Raw genomic sequence first — 5542 nt, forward strand, 5'->3', positions numbered from 1 at the left:
GATAATCTTGCAGGCATCAATATCTACACAGATGGGTCCAAAAGCTCCCTTCTTGTCGGCTCACGTATCTCTACCTTCTTCCAAACTTACATATTTTGCCAAAAATATGTTAGGAGGTACAGCTACAACCCATATACCTCCATCTATCAAGCTGAACAAGATGCTGACTACCAAGCTGTTCAGTGGGCCACTTCACTACCAAACAAAACTCTATCAACATTTATAGTGATTCTGTCTGTCCCGAAAGCTCTATTAAATCCCAATTGCAATAGAATAAAATCGCATATATCCAGCACCATATTAAAAATCTTGTATATAAGATAATTTTTATATTTGTTCCTGGCCATACTGGCGTATTAGGAAATGAAAACGCGAACATTGAAGCTAAGTCAGCTGCAAAGGAAACTGACTCGGACTACACTCACATCCTCTCTCATGTAGCAGCCTTAAAAATTATATTCATGACAACGCTATGCGAAAGTGGAATCAGTAAAAGTAGTTGAGCAGTAAAACTTGTAGAATAACACGACTTTATTTTCCTAGTGTTTAATGTAGGTTCTCATCACTACTTAGCGATTTAACGTTTGCTACTGCTCAACTATTTACTGAGCGTGGTAATTTTAAAAGCTACCTGGCGATGTATAACCGGGCAGAAACTGCTTCTTGCTTTTGCTCTACAGAAAACCTAGACTTCGTTGACCACGTGATTTATCATTGTCCAATTTACAATCAACATACACTTATTCTGAAATTAGAAATCTTTACGCTTGGTTTCAAGTGGCCACGTCCACTTAATAAGCTTGCTCAGAAGCCACTGTTTGATGCTTTTTACAATTATGTTCAAAAAATATGGAAGAAAAGACTACAGTATTTATAATTTCTAATTTCTAGTTTTACATTTTAGTTTTCACTAAAATCCGAATACTAATTTTATGTTTACTTTGTATCGTGTATTTTGGTTTATGTATTCTTAGTGTTAAACATCAATAGGAGTGGTGCACTTATTCTGACAAAAAACAAGAGAAAGAAACCACTACATGGACTTTCTCCCATAACAAAAAATGTGTAGAGCGTGAATCTGCTAGCATTATTACTCTATCACGACAGACGAGACAACGAGCGTTCTTAATAGAAACCGCCAAATTGAAGCCGAATTCAAAACGCCACCACTCAACGAGATCAAAAAATAAAAATAAGAATATTACGAATATTATCCACTACACATATAGATCCACTACAAATAGAATATTAAACACATGTAAACATGCGCTGGAAAAAATTCAACAAAAAGAGAGGGTATTTTGTAATCTTTTGATTTTTGTATCTAAAAACTAGAGTTGACGTGATATAGATAAATTATGGCTAATGTTAATGTAAGAACTGGGGAAAGTGTTGATCCTCAAAAAGAAGAACGAGAAGGAAAAGTAAGGGAAGTGGGATGCCAAGCTGTTTGGTCGTTGTCGTCTTGAAAACCAGGTTTTGGTGTTGAACAATTAAGAGATAATTGTTTGGAAACATATTGGCAATCTGATGGACCACAACCACATTTAGTCAATGTTCAATTTCGTCGAAAAACAACTATTCAAGATGTTTGCATTTATGCTGATTACAAATTGGATGAAAGTTATACACCAAACAGGATATCAATTAGAGCCGGAAGTCACTTTCATGATCTTCAAGAAGTAGAAGTAGTGGAATTAAATGAGCCAAGTGGCTGGGTTCTCATATGGTTACGTGATTCTAACGATAAACCTATTAGGACTTTTTTAGTTCAAATTGCAGTTTTATCAAATCATCAAAATGGACGTGACACACACATGCGCCAAATAAAAGTTCATTCTCCAGTTCAAAATGTTTGTATGTCTGCTTTGAAACTTACTCCATTTTCTAGTGTTGAATGTTCTTCATATAGTTGTATCAGATAAGTATAAACTGTGTAAACAAATTTATTTACACAGACGAGATCTATTACCCCCTACCCCTCAGTAAGAAATTGTAAAAAATCCTTGACCCCACCCACCCCAAAATACCTTACGTAATTTATGGACGGCCCCTAACAGAGGGAAAGTATGACGATCGGTCAAGAAATGACCCCCCAAGATATTTACATTTTTGGACTCAGGGGTCCTTGAAACGTCGAGAAATGTAAAACAAAACAAAAAAAATAATAATTATTATTTTTTCATACGTATAAAATTCGTCCTTACTCTCAAAATTACATGTTTTGCTATTTTATAATAATTAAAAATATGAAAAGTTTTTAAATAAAATATCTTAACAGATGGCACCACCAAAATGTTAAATGTTGCCTGGAAAGTTAAGTAACTCGTTGCTGGATTNATATGAAAAAGTTTTTAAATAAAATATCTTAACAGATGGCACCACCAAAATGTTAAATGTTGCCTGGAAAGTTAAGTAACTCGTTGCTGGATTTTTCAAAACTCTTCTGACGAAGCTCTTTACAAATATTGTATTCTATCAGTCTGTTCGCACTCCAATTTCTAGTATAATCTGACTTCCTTTTATCGAAACAAGAAAAACAAAATAGCTTCACTAGAATCGAATAAACAGTTTAGAAATTATCATACAAGTTTTTGTAAATATTTTTAAAACGTAAGAATTATGATTAGGCTTATAAAATATCTCAGTTAATTGCCTATCATAATAAAACGTTTATCATTACTATGGATTACATACACCAGTGTTTTTCAACCTGTGGGTCGCGATCCCCAGGGGGTCGCGAAGCCTTACACGGGGGGTCGAGGGTAGAAGAAAAAGACAAGTGTTTGTAGGTCCCACACTACATTAAAAAACTACAATTTCAGCGAGAATTACGGCCCACCCCAGAAAATAATAGCGGAAAAGTGTTGAGCTGATTTGCAAAAGGAAATAAAAAGTAGAAAAGTAGAAGTTGAAAATTCGGATCCTAAAAAAAAGTCAACAGTTCCCTGTGCCTAATGTTATAATTAAAGGAAGTTTCATATTTTATGTGTTAAATTATTGTCGATTCTTCTGAAATTTTCATTTTAATCAACAATAATTTGTCTCAACAGAAAGAAAATTAAATACATAGTTTTTAAAATTACTGATATAGTTTTAATATGGCCCTAGGGGGGTCGCCAGAATTTTTTAACTTGTAAAGAGGTCGCATATTCAAGAAGGTTGAAAAACACTGACATACACCATATATCAATTTCCATTGGATCTTTAAGAAAAAATAATCAATGTATAATGTTTATTTCCCTACCAAACATAGAAAACTGTTACGAAACATTTACATTTTGATATCAATAAAATTACAAAATATAACCTGATAAGCAACCAATTCGTTCTTCACACTTCGATGAATATATACTGTATATACACGAAGCTTCGAAATAAATATTATTAAAGTACTGTGTAGTTAAATTGTATTTTAATAGGGCCTTTTGCGTCTTTAGGTTACGCGCTTAGTTATTAAACATAAAAACGAAATTATTTCATTTTGTGCCTTAGCAAATAAACACAAGACATTTGAGTGTTTAAATGCATTCAATTAAATGCATTAAATGTCTTAGTTTTATTAAATAAATAAATATTTTGGTAGAGAACTATAATCAATATTTATTTAACGATTATTAACAGATATAATTTGTCGTTGATAATATACCATCTCGAGAGTGCTCGATTCTTTTACTTTTCCCATCGAAAAGGTGAACGGACACACGTTTCACAACGTAACCGTGCCCACCAGTGGCCAAGCGGTCTTCGTACCCTGAACACTGGGAGTTCGGTCGTCTCAAGAATAAGAATATAAAGAGAGAAATGGGAAATTGCGGGAGTCGACCTACTTGACTTCGAACTATTGTTATTAACCATAGATATCAGTTGGCAAAAATCAGCATTCACGCCCCAACCCTTCATCGATAAATGTCTAAATATGATCCCGATATTAGAATACTTGACAGCTTTTAAGCATGGAAATAATTATTTTCAAATAAAGTAAAGTTCGAAAAATTTCCGTTATCACCAACTGTAGAGTTATCTTTTATTTAAAATTCGATAAGGTATTCATTCTGTATTAAAGCAAATAATCGATAAAGCGCAGACGTGGTCCCATGGTGTAATGGTTAGCACTCTGGACTTTGAATCCAGCGATCCGAGTTCAAATCTCGGTGGGACCTTACTTTTTGTCTCGTTTTTATTAATATTTTTTCTCACTAATTATCTTGCATCTAGTCGCAGGATCTATAAAATGTTAAAATGTTCACGAACACGTAAATAGATTTTACGAGATTTTTCACACTGTCCGTGATGTGCAGTGGCACGTTATAGCTTCGTGGAACCCGGGCAAATTTGAATTGGGAGGCCGTTTACAGTATTGACTTCAGACGTTCTCCCTCGAGGGAATATTTTCTTATAAAATATTGGTTTGGAGCCACCTGCTGGTGAGGGCCTCATGTAATTTCTCTTCTGGTCCGTAGAATAACGCGCCATGGGTGATGTGCGTTTTCTTCTATCTTCATAGTCTAGGCAATATTTCAATCAATCTTTATTTCGATAACGCATATGTTGAAAGTCATGCACGAGGATCGAAAATCGAAATTACAGAACGAAAAGAGATCGGACGAATTATTTTTAACCAAAATTAATCATAACAATCAGGATATTTTAAGGAAAGGGTAGGAAAAAGGTATCGTATTAAATCACACTCCCTTTCAGATGTTTGTTAGGACTTTGCGGCTGTGTGCTGTAAACACGTATTACATCTATTGTTTTAAATAAAACGTTTTATGTCTTCTTTCTTTTCATTTTGAAAGGGTATTGTTAAGATTAATCATATTTTTGTAGGCCGCGCTAAAGTCAAGCGCCACCTGTGTTCAGTGGAGGACTAAGGCTAAAGCGGGCCCTAGGCAACATTGTAATTCCGGGCCTATTTTTCAGTCATGACACATACTGTGCGTTTGGTAGTTTGGTTTTAAAGCATATAGTATGTAGTTCTATCTAATTATCGGATTCCAAGAAAAAAAGGCAAAAAATAATATACATGTACAAAAATTAAATAAACATAATTTATTAAAACAAATAATAATACTTAAACAAATATACTCAAATTGATTAGTTATATTGCCTTTTTTCTCACTTTTAATTCTGCAAACTCGTCAATTAGTTTGTCATAATTAATAGAGTTATTTAATAACTCTTTTTCTATATAAAGTAATGATAAACTATTTAATTTTTGTTGGCCTAATGTGGATCTTAAAAAATTTTTTATTCTGGCCATTACTGAGAATGATCTTTCACCGCTTGCATTGCTTATTGGAAGTGTTAAATAAATTCTCAGAATTATGTTTAAATTAGGGAATGTTGCAATAATATTATTTTCCTGAATAAATGACCACATGGATACAGGCGAAATAATATTTTCTTTACTTATAAAAGTCTTAAATCGTAATACTTTATTTTTCAGTTCTGCTAGGTTTAAATCTTGTTCATAGCATTTTAATTCCTCCATTGAAGAGTCACTAACATCACTATCATGAAAAATTGTTTTGAATTTATT

General features: G+C 33.4%; 1 non-coding gene and 1 pseudogene across 1 annotated transcript; both read left to right on the top strand.

Annotated features, from left to right (window-relative positions):
* Window positions 1-1250: 1250 nt before the first annotated feature.
* LOC111637740 lies at window positions 1251-1925 on the top strand (annotated as a pseudogene).
* A 2166-nt stretch (window positions 1926-4091) lies between these two features.
* Trnaq-uug lies at window positions 4092-4163 on the top strand. Its single transcript has one exon. It is a non-coding gene; the product is annotated as a tRNA-Gln (tRNA).
* The last annotated feature ends 1379 nt before the right edge of the window (window positions 4164-5542 follow it).

The sequence above is a fragment of the Centruroides sculpturatus genome, unplaced genomic scaffold (assembly GCF_000671375.1).
Source record: "Centruroides sculpturatus isolate CEXI.00-Female unplaced genomic scaffold, Cexi_2.0 scaffold1166, whole genome shotgun sequence".
Lineage (NCBI taxonomy): Eukaryota > Metazoa > Arthropoda > Arachnida > Scorpiones > Buthidae > Centruroides > Centruroides sculpturatus.